Raw genomic sequence first — 25,152 nt, 5'->3', positions numbered from 1 at the left:
GGACAGCCTCCATTCCAGTTGTTCAGGACCCAAGATGTGAAGGTCAATCTTCACATCTGCTACGTATGAGTGGGTCTTTGGTTGGTGGTTCAGGCTGCAAGCCCCAAGGGTCCAGGCTAGTTAATGCTGTTGGTCTTCCTGTCTCCTTCAGGGCCCACAATCCTTCCTCCTATTCTTCCATAAGAGTCCCCAAGCTCCATCCACTGTTTGGCTGTGGGTGTCTCTATCTGTCTGAGTCAGCTGCTGGGTGGAGCCTCTCAGTGGACAGCCATGCTAGACTCCTCTGCAAGCACAGCAGAGTATCACTAATAGTGTCAGGGATTGGTGCGTGCCCATGGGATGGTTTATTGGTTGGCCGTTCCCTCAGTCCCTGCTCCCTCCCCTGTGCCTGCATTACTTGTAGACAGGATAAGAAAACATTCAACCCAAAATTTATCCTGCATTATAGTTCCTTTAGGTAGGTAGTTATAGTATGATTCCTTAGGAGATTTTCAGACATTCTTAATGTTATTTTACTGTCTTTCTTCTATATTTATCTTCTTCCTGTGTCCCTAAATAGAGTCCTTCCTTCTCTTTCTTATCCCTTCCCCTATCGTATCACTTATACCCTGCTAGTCCCCTCAGTATTGTTCTCCCATCACCCTTTTTTCTTTTCTGGATTCTGTATTTAATCCGGAATATATACTCAACCTGAAGATTTGGAGTTAGGAGCCTCTGATAAAACAAAACAAAACATGTGATGTTTGTATTCTTGGGTCTCGTTACCTTGTTCACTATAATCTCTTCTAGTTCTGTTTGTTTACCTGGAGAGTTCATGATTTGGTTTTTCTTTGCAGCTGAATAGTATTCCGTAGTTTATATATACACCACATTTTCATTTGATTCATTGATTGAAGGACAATGAATTCATATTTAGAGTGGTCTTACCACTTAGATTAACTCAATTTAGAAATTTACAGAGTTTTGTGTCTTAGGTGATTCTGGATTCTATCAAGTTGACAGTATTAATCATTGCAGATAGCTCAGTATAAAAGATTTATCATGAAGGATGATGGGAAGATCTGACCATATTTGCTGATAGAGAGAAAGGAACCAATGGAAGGGGAAAGATGAAAGATGGATTCAAAGGAAGGTATATGCAACACTTAAAGTTACACACACACAAAAATGCAGGAAACAAATGCATGCAACAGAAAAGCTGGGCCTTGAAAGGAAGAAGGAGTCCTAAGGAAAGTGATGAAGGAGTTTAAGTATCCTATATAGACAAAAGCACATACACAGTTTTAAAAAAAATAAAGGCCATATAGTCACATTTTATAATCTGATTTTTATACTTAATATTTTATGGAAATTTTAATAGAGTACTAAGTATTTAGGTATCATCATTTTAAAAGAATATATAATATACCATCATGTTTCTGCATCTTAGAGAGTTTAATTCTTCTATGTGACTCCTATCCATACATATATAATTTATCCAGTTATTTCTAAGTCAATTCCTGTTGCTATATCTGTAAATGAGTTGTATTGAAACCACTGAACTAGACCATTTGTGGAGAAAAGGTTTATTGGGCTATCTTAAGGCATGGGTTGGGGGCAAAATGGCACAACAAGAAGTAGATTTGATATGTGGTCAAGAGGATGAGTCTTTGAGCTGATATAGCTGTTGCAATTTGACAGGACCGATGCTTTTGCCCAAAGTAGTTGACCTTAGTGGCATGGTAGGGGCAGATTAAGGGAGGTTCTTGGAAAACAGAAACCCACCTATAGGCTTCTGTTGCCTTCCAGGGTTCTTATCTTTAGGACATTGTCATCAGCATCAGACTGTCATTGGAACAGGCAGGCTTTAGATCTAACAATCAAAATACCACAGCTTGGACATTTTAAAATCATAGAAATAAATTTTTCACAGTTCTGAAAGTTGGGAAGTAAAAGATCAGGGGATAGATTTGGTATTTGGTCAGGGTCTGCTGTATGGATTATGTTATTTTATCACAACATCCTTAAAGGGCAAAACATATAGAAAGGATGCACTTAGTCTAAATCACTCTTCTAGGGTTATTAATCCCTTTTGGTCTCTTTCTGGTCTCTGGTTCTTAGTTTTACAAGCATGCTAGAGAAGTTTTGGTACCCATGAAGGTCCCAGCAGCAGGAGAGTGCTGTTTTGACTCAGTGCTTAGAGCAGATGCTATTGTGCTTAGGGGAGGTTAGTGGTTTGGTAGCTCACAGAGATTCAACAAATTGTGCAGAGAGTGGGTTAGTAGCAGGTGGTGGTGAATGTTCAAGCACAGATGAGGAAATTCTGTCTTGCACCATTCTAATGTTAATGTTGAAGATGATTGGTATTATATGGATTTTTATTTAAGCAATGCTTTGACTATAAATAATCTTTTCTTCTACCATCATTTCTCTTCAGTTTAATTGGAAACAATTTGGATGATTTAGAAAGAAAATAAGGTATGAAACAGGTCTTCCTTATAAAAATTAAACACAAGTATGTTACTGCATGTACTATAGAGGAGCTGTGAAGTGAAAGCAGGAACGTGTGTAGTAAAGAATTGCTTTAGCTATAGGGACTGGAGGTAAAGATTGAGAGGTGAAAGGACCATGGGGGTTGATTTGTTTAGGCAACAATAAGAGTTCATTCCATCAGTGTATTCGCTGTTTTGTTTTGTGCCCTTCTCTATCTACTAGACACTTATTATGTGCTTATTGTCTTCTAAGACAGGAAGCATAATCTTAAACTATACATGGGAGCAGCAGTCTACACTTTTAAAGATGTTTCAAGTAGGAGGACGTAAGAAAGGCTCTGCGTTTTGGTTGCTGTCTACTTGATGCGACTGATGGGGCTGAGTAGAGATTGTGGTTGTATGGTAGCTGCTGAACCACCCGTCACCGAGCAAAGAGTGACCAAGACAGCTGTAGGAGCCACGGGCCGTCGTTAAGCTTGTCAAGTAATTGTTTATTTTAACAAGATGATTCTTTAGAGCTCTTTTAAACTGGTGAAAATAAGTAGTTTTTATAGTACATAAATTATAAATTATGTTGTAATTTATGATATGTGGAAAGGGGAAGCAAATAATTTGTACTGTTATACTTAGGACAATAAAGAAACTTGAGAACAATCTAAGAAAAATATATTAAGAGATCTTTAAGAAAGATGACTTAATGAGAAAGTGTGAAATGTTAGTTATCTAAACAGCTTAGAGTGCATTGGGTAAGTGAGCATGGCTCTCAGATGCACTGTACAGGGCAGTTCCTGGTGAAATGTTAGGAGGACAAGCATTTCCTCTTCCCTCATAGGTTCAGGCTTTGAGGAACTGCAGAGTAGATTGTAACAGAAGTATGGGAAACAGTCCTGGATAGAATTTCTTCAAGTTATGGGAAGGGGCACTTCTGGGGAACATCAACTTTGGAAGGTCAAATGGGCCCTTAGAATAAATGGAAGAGTCCAACCATTTGTGATGGTGTTTCTTTTGGTGGTACGGAGACTTCTCACTTCTGGTAAAAGAAGCAGTCTCAGTAAGGTGATTTTTGGTAATTGAGTTCTTGGTGGGAAGAGGGAGACTGCTCTACTTTTAGTCAGATAAGAGATTTTCCAAAAGTGAAAACTCTCAACTCAAAATACTTTTGTAAAGAATTCTTTTTTAAATATAATGACATATTCAAGACTCCTAAAGTATTTGGCACTCAAATTCTATCATCCTCCAAGAGCAACTGAAGATAGTCAAGGATTACCCACATGCCGTAACTCAGGATTTTGTTCATTTCATTCTGTTGACAGTTGGCTTGGGGTAGAATGCTGTAAGGTATAAGCCCGTATAAGACTAATCAAGAGGATGAATTGTAGCAAAAGTTCAGATTACTATTGCAAATTAGGAAGATCATACTTTAATGTATATTTTCTCTTATGGGCAAGTGTAGGTTTGGTTATATTTTAGATCATATCCTTCAAGTTTTAAAAACACGTCAGAAGAGCCTTTCGGGTGTTGGGTGACATCACAAGCTCTGATTGATGTTACTTTGTGAGCATTTCTGAGTGTGAAGATGATTTCAACATGGTATTTCATAGAATTCTATTATAAAAGCTTACTACTACTTGTTATGACTAACACAGTGTCTGGACAGAAATGGAAACTGGGCAATGTACAGAATTAAGTTCTAGCTGTTTTTTATTGGCAGCAGATGCGTCCTGTAACCTGAGAGACTGAGCCTGGGATAGTTGGCAGCCGCTGTTAATGAACAAATATGGTGTGTCTAGAGCAGTGACACCCGAAGTCATGGAGAGAACTTGGCAATGAGAAGGGAAAGTGTCCTTCAGCGGTTGGAGAAGAAATGTGCATGTCTAACACATGGGCAGCTCAGAGACTTCTTCTGAAGGCTTTAGCTCCATGTGTATTCTTACCCTGTGGTGCCTGTAGTAAAGTAGCAGCAAAGGCTCATAAGGGAGAGCTTCTGTCAGCCTCTTGCCTTCTCCCTTTATTCTACTCTTCTCTCCTCCTCCCTTGCTGGGGAGTGAACCTAATACCTTCTCATTACTTGCAAGAAAAATATACTACCTCTAAGCTGTACCCTAGCCTGTGGAATGCTTATTTCTTCATATTCTCTGATGTAAATTTTGAACATCATTTTTATTTTTGGCAGTCACATAAATGAAAAATATACAAATTGTTTGCATTTGAAAGATTGTCAGTGAGTCATTTTTACTTTTCCTGTTTTTTTTTTATCTTTTATTTACAAGCTTTTGTGTTCTATTGATTTACACAGTCTTTGTTTATTCAGGACTTTTTGCATCTGTTGTATTTTGCTATTTGTCTGTCAGCTTTAGGTTAGTCTATGCTAGCTAGAAATGTTTTGTATGATCATATGCTATCTACATAGAGACAGAGTCTCTGGAAAAGCAGAAGTTTGGGAAGTTTGTGCATAGCATAGTTATTGACACTTGCGTCCTTTGAATCCCATTTGCACAGTAATGCTGTTAAGTTATGGACTCTACTGATCTGACTGCAGTTTCTGCTGTCCTCTGACTCTTTATCCATGGCCACTACATTCTAGCAGACAGCTGAGCTCAGTGCTCAACACCTGACTCAGATTCTTTGCACTTTTTATTCCATTTAAGTAGCATGTTGCAGCCGGCTGATAAAGGCTCCTGTTTCCTCTTCTCATGAACCAGTTTGCAAACTGAGGAGGCCTCTTAAAGGCCAAATTGCCTATTCTTGGTTATGATAGCAAACTTAAATTCAGTCAGAAGAAAGGTTTCATTTTTTCATTCAGGCACTCGAACTGAAATGGCATGTGTATGTTAATAAAATTAGAACATGTGCTCAGTTGAATCAAAAGTTTATTCATGCACCGTGCATGATGCTGGTTCAGGCAGGTGCACATCTTCTTAGATATCAGTGATTTGGAAAAGGCTCCCAAACTCACTAATTATGCTAAAGAATGAAATTGAGAGGCACAGGTTAGAGTTGTACATTGGTTGCCATTTTGCAAGATTACTGAACCTTTCTAAGCCTAATTTATTAAAAGTTGTGTGCATGTACATGTTTGTGTGCATGCCTGTGTGTATGGATTTTCTGATGTGGTATAGTGTGGTTGCATTGTGCCATAGTACACATGTGGAGGTCAGAGAACAACTTTGTGAAGTGAGTTCTGTTCTTTCGTTTTCCTGTGGGTTCCTGGGATCAAACTCAGGTTGTCAGGCTCGTGTCATTGGGTGGCAATCGCCATTACCCATTGAGCCATTTCACTTCCCTAAGCCTCAGTTTTATCTCGAGAAAGTGAGGGTAACATGATATTGCTTGTGATGAACCCTCTGTAAACCGTAAAGGTGATTGGAAAAGCAATTCGTTGTGCCATGATCTAGGGGTTTTAGTGCTTTCTAGATGCGTTTTTGCTTCTCAGTTTGTGAAGGAGGGTGGGTGGCTGCGCTCCGACTAGTGATGAATGCATACTCTGATTTGTCGGAAGGATCCAGGACAGACCTTGGCCTTCCTCCAAGGAGCTCACAGTGAATGCTAATCTTCCAAAACTCATGCATTGCTTTTTGTATGGGGAGGGGCTTTTGTTTCTCTACAGATTTGGATATGAGAGCTTTACTGTGTACATTTCCCTAGAGAACCTTCCCGCTGGCTTCAGGGAAAACCAGTTATTTGACTTAGTCTTTCTAGAATCCCTGCAAAAGGCTTTATAATACAATTTAATTTCCAGATTTTTTTGTTCATCAGTTTATAAAGGATACTTTCCTTTTTTCTTTTCAGTTTTGAAATGAATAATTTTGAATCTTGGAGTACAAAACTTTATCTGTGTTCACAAAAGGTAAAAAAAGAATGTTTAGTTTTGGGGCATCCCTAGCGTGAACAGTCGTTGGGAGTCTGTAAGTTGGCACTCATTAGTCTCCCTTAGAACATTTTATGAACTACTCTTCAAGGGTTGTGTCATAATGGGCTGTGCTAAGTGTACATGCATGAGGTAAACTTTTAGGCCAAGAGGACGTAGTCGTGACTGATTCTTGGGTTCTCTTCATTTGCACAAAAGTATGTATAGGACTTAGACATGCCCTCTCCTTCTACAAACCTTTCCTTGTTGTAACAGGTTCTTTGTTACTCGCTGCCTGCTAATAGAGCATTCGAGAAGTGCTCTGTTCAGTTTGGCTGTAGGCAAAAGGCTTGTCCCCCTAAGTCCCAATAGAATGACTGCTTGGGTGATAACAAGAAAGCATTTTACCAGGTTATTTTGAAGGGAAAACATGATTAGAAAATACCTTATTTTGGAGATTTCAGCTCAGCAAATTAAATAAGTAAATAAAATTGTTTATTTAAGGATATGGGTAGAGGGAGGACATTAACTGTATTGTGATAAGATTTTATTGGTTTAAACGCAAAGCACACATGTTCGTGTGTTAACCCAGCAGGGTACACCTGAAAGAGGCTAACCTTGGTCTCTGTGCCTGTGTTTCTTCTGTCTAATTTAATATTCTTCATACCAACAGAGTGTCTCTTGACTTCCTTTCAAGGAAAACTGGTCTTTTGTTTGTAATTTTCCTCTTTTCTTTTGAACTTAGCAGCTCTATTAGATGGAGAAGATTTACCTCCTTGTCTTTTTGTGACAGGAAAGGGTCAGGAAGTTTTTGTGCTGTAGTTGAGTTTAAATATTTCTTTAAAGTAGTTTAGCTTAGAAGCTAAGTAAGTATGAGTGTTAAGTGTAAGTGCTGACTATTTTGAATAGACTGTTCTTGGTTATAGAACTTTATGTGTCATAGTCTATCTGGTTATTCAAAATTATCGGTCACTATCTCTGTGTTCTTTTTTCTTCTTCTTCTTTCTTTTTTGATTTTTAGAGGAAGGGTTTCTCTGTGTAACAGAGCCCTGGTTGCCCTGGACTCTCTTAGAAGACCACACTAGCCTTGAACTTACAGAGATCTGCCTACCTCTGCCTTGAGTACTGGACTTAAAATTGTACATGGCTATGGTGATGCCCAGCTTCTCTGCTCTTTTTAAAGTGCTGCTGGGAATCAAACCAGGCCCATCAGCGTGATGGGCAAATATTTTACCATTAACCCACATCTCTAGCCCAGCTCTTTACTCTGTGTGTGCTGATGGCTGGGGATAGAAGAAGGAAGGCCACCAAAAAGCTAATGGTTCTTGAGTATATGACTGAAGAGTCCTCTGTGTGTTCAGGAAGCATTTGTAGACTCTGTATGAAGGGATCTCCCTTATTTCTATTCTGTGGAACTATGGTATTTTTAAAGAAACATTCAGAAAGAAGCATGGATCATTTTCTCTGTATAGCAATAAGCAACCATGACAAGTCTTGGAAGAAAAGGAAATCAACATTTTAGTTGTTATCTAGTATTAGGCACCCAGGTTTTAATAAAAACAAAAATACAAGGCAAACAAAAATGGGGGGAAGATAGGACTTGCTTTTATTTCCCTCATGTCTAACCCCTGAAACAAACTCTGCACCAGGCATATAACAGTTATTGAAGATATTTCTGAATTGTCCTATATCTTCAGCAGCTGATGGGAATTAGAGCATTTTCTTCTACAGTTTGGTAGTCGGTCTTTTTTGTCCCTGTAACAAATGTTTAAACTAATTGGTTTATAAAGGAGAGGTTGCTGAATGGGTAGTGCATGATTTTACTCTCAGCACTGAGGTGAGGCGGCTAAATCTCTGAACTCAAGGCCAGCTTGGTCTGCAGAGTGAGTTCCAGGCTACACAGAGAGACCAATCTCAGAAAAAGAAAGGAAAGTTTGTTTTGGCAAATTATTTTAGAAGTTTCAGTTAATTGGCCCATTGCTTTTTGACTGTAGAGGTGCAAATCCACTCAAATAATGACTGGAAAGTCAGAAAGAGAGGAAACAATTGGTATCTCACAATCCTGGCACTTCTCCCAATGACTTGAAAGCCTTTCATTAGGCCCCCACTTCTCAAGGTTCATCACATCCTGTTAACCAAGCTGAGGATCAGGCCTTTAACACAGAGAGTTCCTTGGATTCCAGATCAAAAACACAGCACACACTGCATTATTTGATACTAAAATGAACCAGGTGATTTTATTTTATCTTTTAGAAGGGAGTCCTTTTTAAGCGTTGTTTATCCAAAACAAATCCCATACATCTGTCCATTACTATCCATGTTCACGTGGTAGTTAGTTTTAATTGTCAGTTTGACAATCTAGAACCACCTGGAAAAGGTAGCTCATTGGGATTAACTTAGCTTGTGGCCATGTCTGTGGGGGATTATCTTGATTTATAGGAAGACTTCATAGGAAGACTTTTTTTTTTTTTTTGAGTGACAACAGGAAACAAAACTAAGACAGTCAGTATCCTGTAAGATAGGAAGACACTTTGTGTTCACAATTATCTATGATAAACTTTCTCAGACAACTGACTTAGTCATATTTCTATGAAGTGATTAAAGTTTATAGTTTATTAAAGCACTTTGGGAGTTTATTATGTTTTTCTGTATATGTCCTTGTATTAGTTACTTTTCTGGATACTACAGCCAGATACTTGACAACATACTGCTTATCTGTTTATTATAGTTCACAGGGCAGAGGGGTGTAGTTCTCATGGTGGGGAATGCATGGCAGTGAAGGCATGTAGCTGGTCTATAGAGAAAGGGGACTATCATTGTTTCTCTAGCTGAACCTAAGGCCATGAGAATGGTGCCCCTTACGTTTAGAGTGGGTTGTCTTTCTCTGGCAAGCCTCTGTGTAAACACTCTGTAAGCCCGCCTGAAGGTCTGCTTTAATGCTGAGGTATTCATTAACCCAATCAAGTGGCTGTCACACTCCTTGTCTGCAGTGTGCTCCGCTGCCAGTCGGCACTTGGGTTATCCTCTATTTTACTTTCTGTTTTTCATTTTCTTTTTCTCGTTTTCTTCTTTCCCTCTCCCTTCTTCCTGTCTTTTTGTTTACTTTTTTGCTGAGGAAACCCAGGGCATGTCACAGCCAGGTGTAATCTCTACCACTGAAATTCCACCTCTACCTGCTTTTGAGGGAAAGGAGAGAAGGGGAAGGCAGTTTGCGATGGTGTCTGACTATGTATTTAGTGCACTGTGGCCTTGAACTCACAATCCTTGATCCTCCTGCCATAGCCTCCTAAGTGCTGGGATTACAACCTGTGCCACCATGCTTGGTTCCCTCTTTATTGTAGATAGACTAAAGGCAAATGCAGTAACTTGATGTTGACTGTACTTACTAGCATATACCAATTAAAAAGAAATCTGACCTCATCCATAATATTTGTAAGTGATTAAATATAGCCATGATCAGTTATGATGGGTAAGATTCAGGTTGTCATTTACTTTAGAAGTAGAAAAGGGGAAGTACTGATATCAGTATATTGGCACACAACCTTATTATCAGTATTTCCAATAGTCATTTGTATTTATTTTTCTGTCTTTCATACTATTCTCTTGTTTCAATACAAAAAAGAGAAATTACTAGGCTGGCAGGGTATGAAGTCACGTGTCACTGCAAAGGAAAAAGGAAGGTTGCTCACTGAATTTGCATTGAGGCCAGCCAAGCAGCACCCTTCTCTGGCTGGCTTTGCAAAATGAGGATTGGAACTTTAGTGCCTATCAAGTACAGACTTGTACTTAAAATTCATATTTGAGGGGCTGGGGATTTAGCTCAGTGGTAGAGCGCTTACCTAGGAAGCCCAAGGCCCTGGGTTCGGTCCCCAGCTCCGGAAAAAAAAAAGAACCAAAAAAAAAATTCATATTTGATAAAAGTAAATTGTAAGTTAAGAAAGCATGTGAAGAGACTTTTGTTTTAGTTATGCACTTTTTTTCTACAATTAAACTGTTTTTATCCTAAGATAGTGTTTATCCTAAGACATTAGAAGAGGTCGAGAGGCAAACATAGTAGTGGTGTGCACTAGTCTTTATTAGATTAAATAACAAAAGCCGGTCACTTAACTATCAGGCACTGTAAACAGTAAGTGTTAAGGACAATTTTTTTTTTTATAAATAAGCCATATTTAGTTTGTCTGCTGTCATTTTTAAAAGCAGTTTGTCCCCAAGAACGAAACTGACTCAGTAGCCAGCTCTCAGCCATCTGACGTGAGAAGTCTTATCTTATTTTGCATAGGAGTCCTACACTTTATTGTCCCCAGTGTTTACAGCCTTGTAACAAAAGCCCAGGAATGATTTAAGATGTCATACTGTAGGACAGACGGACAGCCTATTGGAGAAGTTTGAGGGCTCTTTATGCATATATCTGTGATAACTTACTTAAGAACATGTAGGAAAACTTAGATCTGGTTTTATGTGGAGGTCTTTGATCCACTTCGACTTGAACTTTGTACAAGAAGATAAGAACGGATGGATTTGCATTCTTCTACATGCTGACTGCCAGTTGAACTGGCACCATTTGTTGAAAGTGCTATCTTATTGCCACTGGATGGTTTTAGCTCCTTTGTCAAAGATCAAGTGACCATAGGTGTGTGGGTTCATTTCTGGGTCCTCAATTCTATTCCACTGGTCTACCTGCCTGTCTCTGTACCAATACCATACAGTTATTATCACTATTGCTCTGTAATACTGCTTGAGGCCAGGGAGAGTGATTCCCCCAGAAGTTCTTTTCTTGTTGAGAATAATTTTCACTATCCTGGGTTTTTTGTTATTCCAAATGAATTTACAAATTGCTCTTTCTTACTTTATGAGCAGTTGATGGAGATTGCATTGAATCTGTAGTTTGCTTTTGGCAAAATGGCCATTTTTACTATATTAATCCTGCCAATCCATGAGCATGGGAGGTCTTTCCATTTTCTGAGATCTTCAATTTCTTTCTTCAGAAACTTGAAGTTTTTGTCATATAGATCATTCACTTGCTTGGTTAGAGTTACACAAGGTATTTTATATTATGTGTGATATTGTGAAGGGTGTTGTTTCCCTAATTTCTTTCTTAGCCTGTTTATCTTTTGAATAGAGGAAACCTACTGACTTGTTTGAGTTAATTTTATATCCAGACACTTTGCTGAAGTTGTTTATCAGGTTTAGGAGTTCTCTGGTGGAATTTTTGGTGTCATTTAAGTATACTATCGTATCATCTGCAAATAGTGATATTTTTTACTTCTTCCTTTCCAATATGTATCCCTTTAACCTCCTTTTGTTGTCTGATTGCTTTGACTAGGACTTCAAGTACTATATTGAAGAGAGGGAGAGAGTGGGCAGCCTTGTCTAGTCCTTGATTTTAATGAGATTGCTTCAAGTTTCTCTCCATTGAGTTTGATGTTAGCTACTGGTTTGCTGTATATGGCTTTTACTATGTTTAGGTATGGGCCTTGAATTCCTGATCTTTCCAAGACTTTTAACATGAAGGGGTATTGAATTTTGTCAAATGCTTTCTCATTGTCTAATAAGATGATCATGTGGTTTCTTTTTTCTTTGAGTTTGTTTATATAGTGGATTATTGTATATTGAACCATCCCTGCATCTCTGGGATGAAGCCTACTTGATCATGATAGATGATCGTTTTGCCGTGTTCTTGGATTCAGTTTGTGAAAATTTTATTGAGTATTTTTGCATTGACATTCGTAAGGAAAGTTGTCTGGAGTTCAGTTTCTTTATTTGGTCTTTGTGAGATTTAGGTATAAGTATAATTGTGGCTTCATAGAACAAATTGGGTAGTGCTCCTTCTGTTTCTATTTTGTGGAATACCATAAAAACCAGATACAATGAAACTAATACAAGAGAAAGTGGGGAAGAGCCTGGAACACATGGGTACAGGGGAAATTTTCCTGAACAGAACACTGATGGCTTATGCTTTAAGATCAAGAATGGACAAATGGGACCTCATAAAATTGCAAAGCTCTGTAAGGCAAAGGACACTGTCATTAGGACAAAATGACAACCAACAGATTGGGAAAAGATCTTTATCAACCGTACATCTGATAGAGGGCTGATACACACACACACACACACATACACACACACACACACACACACACACCCCTCAAGAAGGTAGACTCTAGTTAACCAAATAACCTTATTAAAAAATGGGGTACAGAGCTAAGCAAAGAATTCTCATCTGAGGAATATTGAATGGCTAAAAAGCACATAAAGAAATGTTCAACATCCTTAGTCATCAGGGAAATGCAAATCAAAACAACCCTGAAATTCCACCTCACACCAGTCAGAATGGCTAAGATCAAAAACTCAGGTGACAGCAGATGTTGGCAAGGATGTGGAGAAAGAGGAGCACTCCTCCATTGTTGGTGGGATTGCAAGCTGGTACAACCACACTGGAAATCAGTCTGGAGGTTCCTCAGAATATTGGACATTCCACTACTGAGTACCCAGCTATACCTCTTCTGAGCATATACCCAAAAGATACTCCAACATACAACAAAAGTACATGCTCCACTATGTTCACAGCAGCTTTACTTATAATAGCCATAAGCTGGAAGGAACCCAGATGCCCTTAAACAGAAGAGTGGATATAGAAAATGTTGTATATCTATACAATGGAGTACTACTCAGCTATCAAAAACAATGACTTCATGAAATTCATAGGCAAATGAATGGAACTAGAAAATATCATTCTGAGTAAGGTAACCCAATCACAAAAAAAAAAAAAACCACTCATGGTATTCATTCACTGATTAGTGGATATTAGCCCAAAAGCTCAAATTACCCAAGATTCAATCCACAGACCACATGAAGTTCAAGAGGAAGGATAAGCAAAGTGTGGATGCTTCAATCCTTCTTAAAAGGGGGAACAAAAATATTCATAGGAGGGGATATGGAGGCAAAGTTTGGAGCAGAGACTGAAGGAATGGCCATTCAGAGCCTGCCCCACATGGGTACACAGACCATATATATACAGCCACCAAAACTAGATAAGATTGATGAAGCTAAGAAGTGCTTGCTGACAGGAGCCTGATATAGCTGTCTCCTGAGAAGCTCAGTCAGAGCCTGACAAATACAGAGGTGAATGCTAGCAGCAAACCATTGAACTGAGAACGGGACCCCCCCTTGGAGGAATTAGAGAAAGGATTGAAAGAGCTGAAGGGGCTTGCAACCCCATAAGAACAGCAATGCCAACCAACCAGAGCTTCCAGGGACTAAACCACTCCTCAAAGACTACACATGGACTGGCCCATGGCTCCAGCTGCATATGTAGTAGAGGATGGCCTTTTGGGCACCAATGGAAGGAGAAGCCCTTGGTCCTGCTAAGACTGGAGCCTCCAGTGTAGGGGAATGTCGTGGGGGGCAGGAAGAGGCAGTAGTCGGGGAGGGGAACACCCTTATAGCAGAAGGGATAGGGAGCTTATGTCCAGGAAAGGGACTACCATTTGAAATGTAAATTTAAAAAAAAAAGAAAAAAGAGAAAAAGAAAATGCCATCCTGAGTGAGGTAACTTAGTCACAAAAGAACACACATGATATGCACTCACTGATAAGTGGATATTAGCCAGAAAGCTTGGAATACCCATGATACAATTCACAGATCAGGAGGAAGGAGGAAGACCAAAGTGTGGATGCTTCATTCCTTTTTAGAATGGGCAACAAAATACTCACAGGAAGTAGAGGGTAGAAGGGACTTGGGAGGAAGAAAGTGGGGGAGATAGGATCAGGAGACTGGGATGATATACAGAGGGTTAGGAATTTGAACAGAGGTGTGTAGCAGTGGGGGATGAGGAACTGGGAGTAGCCACCAGCAAGTCCTAGATGCCAGGAAAGCAAGAGTCTCCCAGGACCGAACAGTGATGACATTGGCTGAAATACCCAACAAAGGGGAGGGAGAACCTGTAGAGACCATATCTAGAGGTTAGGCAAGGACCCTGGTTGGGGGATGGGACCACCCACTCATCTCCATATTTTTAACCCACAATTGCTCCTGTCTAAAGGAAATATGGAGACAAAGTGTGGGGCAGAGACTGAAGGAAAGGCCATCTAAAGACTGCCCCACGTGGGGATCCATCCCATATACAGACACCAAACCCAGATACTGTTGCGGTTGCCAAGAAGTATTTGCTGACAGGAGCCTGATATAGCTGCCTTCTGAGAGGCCTGCCTGAGCCTGACAAATACAGAGGGGGATGCTTGCAGCCAACCACTGGACTGAACACAGGGACCCCAATGGAAGAGTTGCAGGAAGGACTGAAGGAGGTGAAGGGATTTGCAACTCCATAGGAAGAACAACAACCACCCAGACCCCAAAGAGCTCCCAGGGACTAAACTACCAACCAAAGAGTACAAATGGAAGGACCCATGGCTGCAACTGCATATGTAGCAGAGAATGGCTTTGTTGGGCATCAATGGGAAGAGAGGCCCTTGGTCCTGTGAAGGCTTGCTTCCCCAGTGTAGGGGAATGCCAGGGCAGGGAGGCAGGAGTGGATGGGTGGGTGGGAGAGCATCCTCATAGAAGCAGGGGGTGGGGGATGGGATTGGGGGTTCTGAAGGGTAAACTGGAAAAGGGGGTAACATTTGAAATGTAAATAAATAAAATACCCAATTTAAAAAAAGAAAAGAAAACTTTGATCACTCTGAAATATTTCCTAAGTGAAGTCTACAGTTTGAATTTTAAAGCACTGTGCTGGCTAGTTTTTTGTGCTTGGCACAAGGTATAGAGTCATCTGAGGAGAGGGAACCTCCTTGAGAAATGCTTTCAACAGATTGACTTGTAGGCAAGCTGTGGGATGTTTTTTGGAGGGGGGTGTTAGTGATGATGTAGGAGGGTCTAGATCAGTGTAGATGATGTGGTCTCTGGGCAGAGGTTCCTAGGTTGCATAAGAAAGCAGGCTGTGCAGGCACTGAGTGAATAAGCCAGTAAGCCGTGTTTCTCTATGACCTCTGCTTCAGTTCCTGCCTACAGGTTCCTGCTTTAAGTTCTTGCCCTGACTTCCTCAGGGGTGATATATGACCTCAAAGTTGTAGGCTGAAATAAAACTTTTCCTCCTCACGTTGCTTTTGGTTTTGCTGTTTTGTAATCGCAGCATTAGAAACCCTAACCAAGGCAAGTATTTGGGGAATATATTATGCTTTTTCCTTATGTCCTTATTTTGATTTCCATGCTTACCTATGCACTATGATTGAAACTTGCTTCTCAGTTGAGCTTTTAGAAGATACTGAATAGAAGCAAATATTTGTATTTTCTGACAGGAAGCTGGTATTTACTGTTCACACTGCCAGATAATCTGACAATCATGTTTTATCTGTTGGACAGCCTAAGGAAGAGAGAGGTTTTACTCTTTGCATCTTCAAGCCACTGGAATTCCAGAGGTGGGGGAGAACAGGGACTCTCTTATGGTCTTTACTCTTCAGACACCATTTGGAAACTCATAAGAGAGAAGTAGTGCGTTTTGAGGTCCTGAACTATAATTTATATGGTAATAGGAATCTATATAAGATAAAATAAGGCATTTAATGTTGGCCAAATCTTGACTATTTATTACTGACTACAGAGGATATTAGCAAAGATTATGAAAATGCAGCCTATTTTCTCATGAACAAAAAGGCTTTAAAACTGGAGTGCAGTGCTATAAAGTGACGTAAAGACTTTAAAAGCTGTCCAAAAATCTCTTTGCAGATATCCACGTCTATATGCATACATTTGCACATATAACTATTTTCATGATGTGATGCGATTTAGAGAACTGACCCTGCTTTTCCTTCAGAAGATTGCTAGTACTTTATTTACATGTTAAAATACCACGTTGTTGGGGCTGGGGATTTAGCTCAGTGGTAGAGCGCTTACCTAGGAAGCGCAAGGCCCTGGGTTCGGTCCCCAGCTCCGGAAAAAAAAAGAACCAAAAAAAAAAAAAAATACCATGTTGTTTTCTATGTCCTTAAGCTCTAAATCGGAGCAAGAGTAAAAGCCTGCAAATTTGTTGTCTACGGCAGTGTGATTATATAACTCTATTTATCTATTATATAAATCTAACTATACAAATTTCAAATTGAATAATATTAACAAAAGATTTACATTATATGTATAGCTTTAGCAGATACATTCCTCCAAATTGTGCATTAAACCACTTTATTATATTTCCAAAGTAGCAGATCATTAAATTATAAAAATGCATTGTTACTCAGTGGTCCTATTTGTTTTAGAGCTACTTACTTTTGGCAGTGTGTCAGTGAATCCTTAACCTTAGTAGAACATCTGCAAGGATCTGGGTGACACTGTGATATTTTGACGTTCTCTGTTATAATTTAAAATTCTATACCCTTCAAAGTATTTGGGTGAATTGATACTAGTGTTTAAAAACATAGTGAAAATCAGTAACTTTGGAGGAGAAAGGAGATGGAATGAAAGACACTGAATGTCACATTGTTAATTTAGGAGGTAAATCGGATGTGGAAATAAAGCTGATACAATTTACAAGACACCCATTAAATTAACACAGCATAATGATTGCTTATTTGTGCCTTTTGAACATGTTTTTCCTGTACATGAATCACAGACGCAAGCTGATTGAGGTTTTTTTGTTTGTTTGTTTGTTTTGTCTTGTTTTGGGTTTTTTGTTTGTTTTTTGGTTGGGGCAGGTCTTTAGGACCAATTTCATAAATAAAATTCAATTTTGTGCTTTATCAATCCCTGTCACCCAATTTTGGAATAAAAGGGCTTAGGTTGGAGAAGATATAAAGTGCTTATTTCTGACATTGAGGGCATCTGTAAGATGTTAAAACAAGTCAGTTAGGAAATGTTTGTAGTAGGCCATCCTGCTCTGTTTATTATAGGGAAAAATACCCTACTACCTCTTTGTAGCTTAAAACACACAGGAGAAGTCATGATCAACAAGGAATTAGGTTGAAAGCAGTACAGGCAAGATAGTGGTAGCCTTTTGCATGAGAGTGTTTAATGTGGTGCTTGGAGATTCACTGTAAAGAGAGATGGTGTGAGTTGGAGTCAGGAGCATCTCTCTGGCCTAGGAGTCTGTGAAAGGGATTTGAAGCTAAGATAAAGAACCAGGTGAGGAAGAGGAGGGTGTGTGCTTGTGTGCAATAGAAGGGGAGAAGTAAGAAACGGCTAATAACGTATCTGTTTGAACTGCTGGTAAACAGTGTGTCCTCCTGTGTGTCTCAGCAGTCTGTGTATGTGAACAGAAGGTCTGTCACCTCTCTGGAGCTGTGTTGTGAACTCAGTCTCTTGATTTTTATTTATTTATTTATTTATTTATTTATTTATTTATTACTTTTTTAGCATTATGTTGTTGCAAACTGATACAACTTTTTAGCAATAATTGCTTAAAGTTAAATGAATAGGTGTTAAGTTCTATTTGAACTACTTCAATAACTTTTATTACTCAAAGTGACCCTTTGATGTAGGCACTGTTATTTCTACCATTTTATAGGTTAAAAAAACAACAGTGGCATTAAATGTCCTGATGAAGGCCTGAAAACTAATGAATTGTGAGCTACACAGGCTGATTTCTGTGTCTGAAGCTAGAAAGTGAAGACAGTTATCAGGATTTCATTCTGGGAGGGAGACTACTTTGACATCGGTTGCTCAGAAATTCTGAAACTCATATCTGGTGTCCTGAGTACAGAAGGCTGGGGGCGTAGTTGTTGTTTGAGGAAGTGAGGTGACAAAAAAAGACTGGGTATATCTGTTCTCTCCTTCCCATCCCTGTTTACCAGCACTTCAGCTACTCCAGAGTATTACATCTGCTTGGTCCATTCCTTTCATCAACAAAACATTTATTACATACCTACTGCATTTTCCTAGTCACAAGTTTATAAGGTTAGGTCAGACCTCGTCTCCACTACAGACTTTCGAGGTCTAGAAAGCCTGTATAAATTCAGATGCTCTATCTTCCTGACCCAGCCCCACCTAATTCTCAGTATGTGTAGGATACTTGAAATTGTTTTAAGAGGGAAGGAGAGGACTCAGTGTTACAGTTAAAATCCTGAAAACAGAGTACCTTATAAATGAGCAGTAAATGACTATTCTATTGTTTTACATTTAAAATTTTTATTTTTTGAGAATTCATACAAGAATTCTGTATCAGTTTCTACCCCTGCCTCCCTCCCTCCAACTCCTTCTATGTGGCCCCTACTTCCTCTCCAGTTCATGAATACTACTTTAATTATTGTTACATCTTTGTTTATGTGTATATACATACACCTGCTGAGTCCATTTAGTGTTGCTCCTGTGTATATGTATTTAGGGCTTATTATTTAAATCTGTCAGGAGGCTTGTGCCTAGAGAAGACTGATTCTCTCCTAGCAGCCATTGATTGCCTACAGCCATTTATTCAAAGGTGGGGCCTTGTGAGATTTCCCACACCAATATTGGTGTGTCAGGTAGTATTGTCATTATATAGGTTTTGTTTTAGTGACCATATTGTGGAGATTTCATGGGTACAGCCCTCCTGTGAAGAATAGAAGACACTATCTGCAGCACATATCCTGTTCCATTGGCTCATCTGCCCCGTATTCTCCATGGTGCCCCCAACCCTTAGATGTCGGAGTTGTATTGTAGATGTATTGATTTGGGGTGAACAGCCAGCTGTTCTCTGCGTTTGCAGTTTACCAGACCCTTTAAAAAGCTGTAAGGCCTAAAGTAGAACCAGTGTATCAGATGAGGGGCTTGGAGAGAGATGACAGACTGCCACATAACCTTAGCCCTGTTACTGTGCGTAGAGACTTGAAACTTCTGAGTTTTGTCCAGAATGGGCAAGATTAAGTAAGAAAAAAATTCGCATATTTTCTCTTGAGTAGGGAGAAATAGAAGCTGTGCCCTGAATACTTGAGGATAAACATGTGAAAACTAGTCCTGGAAGGTTTATATACATGATTTTGGTGTATATATCTGGAGGGACAGGATATGAGTGATATGTGGGGTATACGTGGTACATTTGTATACATGTTTGTCTGTATGCTCCGGTGTGCATGTGAAAGCCAGAAATTGACTTTGGGAACCTCTACCAGTCTCCACTTTATTTTTTAAGATAGTGTTCCACTCTGATTGGCTGAATTAGCTAGCCAGCAAGCTCTAGCAGACTGTGTATCCCCACCCCAGTACTAGGCTTGCCGATGAGGGCGCTGCGCCTGGCGTTTATGGTGGTGCTGGAGATTCAAAATCATGCACTTGTAGAGGACAGTAAGCATCTTCCCAGCCGAGCTGTTTCTTTAACTCTGTAGATATTTTTTAAAAACACTGATGACTATGTACAAGGACATTTTCAGTATCACTTAATGTTCCAGGAGATGGTTGTGATGCATGCTTTTATTGAATGTACAGTTTCTCTTTACTATAAGTTTTTAGATGTGTGTGGTTAGTTCATCCCATTTATATCTTTGTGGGACCGCTATTCTCTTAAGAATCAGGGATTTCAGGTGACACATGCCTTTAACCACAGCATCTGCAAAGGCAGGCTGATCTATTGGTCTGTGTAGCAAGTTCAAGACAGCCGGGGCTACATAGAGACAACAGCACAACAAAAGAGTCAGTGATTTTACAACTGATTTATTGTAGATATGATTTGGAATCTGTTGGTGCTGTTTTCTTAGAATCACAGGATGTGTTTCTAGATGCTTGGTTAGAAGTGGAGAAGAGTGTAGCATCACTTAGTTACTTCATTTCTAAGCATTTATTGTATGGTATATATAAAACAGAAAAGTAGGACGTACACTGGGGCATTTAGTTTGCATTTAGTTGGAGAGTTAGCCACAAGGTATAATGCTATGGTAGGAGGAGTTGAAAGCAATACACAATATATTTGCAGTGGTTACATACAGCTGAGATGAGGAGGCAGGTGTTTGTATGCTCACAGATGATGAATGGCTCAGTGTAGGTCAGCAGCAGAATTAGCACATGCACTCTATCTTACTCATCTCTATTGTCTGTCCAGTGTGGTCAGGGGAAGGAGAGACTACAGGAGAGGATAGGGCATAAACAGAAATCTCTGTGTTGCTCCAGTGCACTCTTCTTTTATTATTTCTAATCATCCTGTTGCTTAATCTCCTGCCTTCCTCCCATCTTTCTTCTGGGGTTGGAGGTGTGTCACAGAGTGAGGTGTTTGCTGCATGTGTTACTCAGAATTAAGCAGGCACTTGGCTTTGCTTTTGTTTTTGCAGCTTAGCTACAGAGGCTGATGTGTAAACATGAAGGACTGGCTGGGTGGAGTGCTGACCTATATTTGTCAGCTTTTCATCGCTATAATGAAATACCTGAGGCAGGGTACTTAGGAAGAGTTTATTTAGCTCATAGGTTTGGAGGTTGCAGGGCATGGTGTATGCATGGGTCCAGTTCTGTGTGGGCTCTGTAAGGCAGTAGTACAGGAACAGGTCATCAGTCAGCCAGGTTACTGGGATTACATTTCAAAAGCTCCTAACTAACTGAAGACAAAAGCAAGAAAGAGCAACCAATGATCATACTCTTGCTCCAAGAGACTAAGAGAGTCCTTCCAAGGGCACAGTTCCCGTAAAGATCCATACCCTCTCACATTGCCCCAATGGAGACCAACACGTGAATATATGGGGAGTACCCAACTAGGTCCACACTGTAGCATGGCCTTTCCACATAGAAATTTGGAGGCAGAAAGCAGGTGAGACTTGTGGTGGTGAGTGACGGCGTTAAGGACACAGGTGAGTGTGGGCAGAGCTATCAGTTTCTAATGTCTCCTTCCATGCGTCTGTATTAGAGCTCTTGATAGAGTTTGCTGATTCATCCCGCTTCAGGTCTGTGTCTCACTCAGGGTTCCTATTCCTGCACAAAACAAAGCAAGCTGGGGAGGAAAGGGTTTATTCAGCTCACACTTCCACATTGCTGTTCATCACCAAGGGAAGTCAGGACTGAAACTCAAGCAGGTCAGGAAGCAGGAGCTGATGCAGAGGCCATGGAGGGTGTTACTTACTGGCTTGCTTCCCCTGGCTTGCTTCCCCTGCCTTGCTCAGCTTGCTCTCTTGTAGAACCCAAGACTACAGCCCAGGGACGGCACCACCCAGTGTGAGCCTCTCCCCCCTCCCCCCTTGATCACTAATTGAGAAAATGCCTTACAGCTGGATCTCAGGGAGGCCTTTTCTCAAGGAGGCTCCGTTCTCTGTGATAACTCTAGCTTGTGTCAAGTTGACACACAAATCAGCCAGCACAGTGTGTCAGGTAGGCGTTGCTTCATATTGAGATGTAAGTAGGCCTGCCGCACTTGGGAATGCGCTAATAGAACTCTTCTTACTGGTTTACCTTAGTCTTTTCCTAAGGCTTTACATATTCAGGATTACATTATGAGTATTGTGAATGAAGAGATCAGTAGCCACCTTAGTTAATTCTGTGTTCATATATCTTAGTTATTATTATCATTACATTTTCAAGATATGCTATTTAAGGCTGTTCCTCTGAAGAATTGAAAATTAAAAGCAATTGAACTTATTTGACTAACATTTTCAAGGACATAGTCCAAGAGATTGTAGTTACTCAGTATGAACCATTTGTACACCTTTTTCAGTGTGCTTTACTATATTTGGGTCTTTTCCATTTAGGATTACAGCTCTTTCTTCCTTCTGCTTTGTGTGAGTTTTACATGGCAGTGTTTTAATGCAACTTTATTCAGGTCCTGATTGTAAGAGGCCTGGGTCAGGTGGTCTAGTAGGTATACAAAGGTAGTTTTGAAGCAGTAGGCAGGAGGACCTAAGGTTTAAAAGCTGTCATACCCATTCTCTTCTAAGCACTATGTGTATATGTATGAATTTTTTATCATTAACAACTAAAATATTTTTATCTGTGTTTTCCACGACAAGAAAAGAAGTAATTTGTTCAAGGGTACTAGCTTGTAAATCTGTGGGTCACGACAACATTGGTGGCTGAACAACCTTTTCACAGGGATCACTTAAGACCATCAGAAAACACATATTTAAATTACAATTCATAACAGTAGCAAAACTACAATTATGAAGTAGCAATGAAAATAATTTTAAGGTTGGGGGTCACTACTTCATGAAGAAGTGAATTAAAGGGTTGTAGCATTAGGAAGGTTGAACACTGTAAATGGTGCTGGCATGCAGGCATTCTGAAGTGGAATTAATGCTGTGAATTACTTATTCTCCTATACTAAATGGGATTTGTACAAATGAGGATTAAGGATTTAGACTCCTAGGAGGGCAGTTGGAGAGCTCACGGTAGTCATTGAGGCTGTTTGGCTGAGGCCCTGGCATCTCACTCCGAAGGAGATAATTGGAATGCAGGAGTCATAGCTAGTGTTTGCACAGGCTTTGAAGAGGTATGTCCACCTGTGTGGTTAGAAGTGGTGGGAGGCTGTGTTATATTCATCGGGCTGTTGTGAGGCTGGGTCTCTAAGGAAGTTGATGATTTGTTCCCTTGTTACGTTTTCAAACTACTGAGTTGTCCTAAGTTTCTAGAAAAATGCTCTGATCTCAGCCTTGGCTGCTCTCTGTTCCATCCCCATTCTCCGTTCCTCCCTTTGTGTCTACACGACAGGTTTCCCAGAGAGTCGGAGACACACTGTTGTGTTTCATCTTTTTCACCATTGCCTCTGATGCATCCCTCACGCACCAGAACAGCCCTCACAGAGATGGCAGTGCTCGATTCAGTGCTCATTCTGTGAGCTTCTTGGCTTTTACTTACTAGTAGTTTTCAATCATTTTGCCCTACAAGGAATATCTGAAGACATTCTGGGCATTAAATTTGAGAGAAAGGATATTATTGGTAACCATTGGGTGGAAGGCAAGAATGTAGCTAAATATTTTGTAACGCACAGGATAACTCCCACCTCAGGAATTATCTAACCCCCAAATTGTCAGTAGTTCAAGGATATAACACTAACCTTCATTCTTAAACATTTCCCATTTGACATGATTTTCTCTTGACTTGTCTTCCAGTGACTTCTGTTTCTATCTTACTGTTCTCTATAGAGGACTCTCTTGTACTATTCTTGGTGTTAGTACTTTCTGCCCACGATTGTCTTCCCAATCTCTTGTTTATGTTCCGTGTTTCATATTCTCCTTAAATATCTCTTGGGTCCCAGGAATTAACCAGCATCTCTTGATATGTGATTCCATCTGTACTCTGTGTTAGACCTCTCGTAAGCTCTGGCCATATTCATCTTTCTCGTCACTCAGGTACTCCCTGTTCATCAGAAAGTTGGTCAGATCATTGTTCGTCACAGGAAGTTAAGGTGGTAGGGTTCTACAGGTCAGATGTTCAGGGTCTACTGATCCTGACTTCCTGTACTGCACTGGGCAGTCACGCTCCACAAAGAGTTGTCCAAATGCCAGAAGTGCCCTTGTAAGGAATAGCAAATTTTGCTTTTAGTTTCTAACTGGGGAAATGAAGAAAGAAATGCTGACCACTAGTTCCAGTTAGTAGTCATACGGAAGAATGGGGTGCAAAAGGGGAACAGCATAGGAGTGCAGAGTGGAATGTAATGAGTTATACTAAAAATTGTAGAAGTGCAAACCCGTTGCTAACATTAAACTAAATGGAGAGAAACTTGAAGCAATCCCACTAAAATCAGGGACTAGACAAGGCTGCCCACTCTCTCCCTACTTATTCAGTATAGTTCTTGAAGTTCTAGCCAGAGCAATCAGACAACAAAAGGAGATCAAGGGGATACAGATCGGAAAAGAAGAGGTCAAAATATCACTATTTGCAGATGACATGATAGTATATTTAAGTGATCCCAAAAGTTCCACCAGAGAACTACTAAAGCTGATAAACAACTTCAGCAAAGTGGCTGGGTATAAAATTAACTCAAATAAATCAGTTGCCTTCCTCTATACAAAAGAGAAACAAGCCGAGAAAGAAATTAGGGAAACGACACCCTTCATAATAGACCCAAATAATATAAAGTACCTCGGTGTGACTTTAACCAACCAAGTAAAAGATCTGTACAATAAGAACTTCAAGACTCTGAAGAAAGAAATTGAAGAAGGCCTCAGAAGATGGAAAGATCTCCCATGCTCATGGATTGGCAGGATTAATATAGTAAAAATGGCCATTTTACCAAAAGCGATCTACAGATTCAATGCAATCCCCATCAAAATACCAATCCAATTCTTCAAAGAGTTAGACAGAACAATTTGCAAGTTCATCTGGAATAACAAAAAAACCCAGGATAGCTAAAACTATCCTCAACAATAAAAGGACTTCAGGGGGAATCACTATCCCTGAACTCAAGCAGTATTACAGAGCAATAGTGATAAAAACTGCATGGTATTGGTACAGAGACAGACAGATAGACCAATGGAACAGAATTGGGTACAGAGACAGACAGATAGACCAATGGAACAGAATTGAAGACCCAGAAATGAACCCACACACCTATGGGCACTTGATTTCTGACAAAGGAGCCAAAACCATCAAATGGAAAAAAGATAGCATTTTCAGCAAATGGTGCTGGTTCAACTGGAGGTCAAAATGTAGAAGAATGCAGATCGATCCATGCTTATCACCCTGTACAAAGCTTAAGTCCAAGTGGATCAAGGACCTCCACATCAAACCAGATAGACTCAAACTAATAGAAGAAAAAGTGGGGAAGCATCTGAACACATGGGCACTGGAGAAAATTTCCTGAACAAAACACCAATGGCTTATGCTCTAAGATCAAGAATCGACAAATGGGATCTCATAAAACTGCAAAGCTTCTGTAAGGCAAAGGACACTGTGGTTAGGACAAAACGGCAACCAACAGATTGGGAAAAGATCTTTACCAATCCTACAACAGATAGAGGCCTTATA

General features: G+C 40.0%; 1 protein-coding gene across 5 annotated transcripts in view; it reads left to right on the top strand.

The window, feature by feature from the left end:
• Heca (hdc homolog, cell cycle regulator) overlaps positions 1–25,152 on the top strand; it is a 49,921-nt gene that overhangs the window by 8,356 nt on the left and 16,413 nt on the right.

This window comes from Rattus norvegicus, chromosome 1 (assembly GCF_036323735.1).
Source record: "Rattus norvegicus strain BN/NHsdMcwi chromosome 1, GRCr8, whole genome shotgun sequence".
NCBI lineage: Eukaryota > Metazoa > Chordata > Mammalia > Rodentia > Muridae > Rattus > Rattus norvegicus.
The sequence above is the reverse complement of the archived record's forward strand: the minus strand, read 5'-3'. Positions and strand labels throughout refer to the sequence as shown.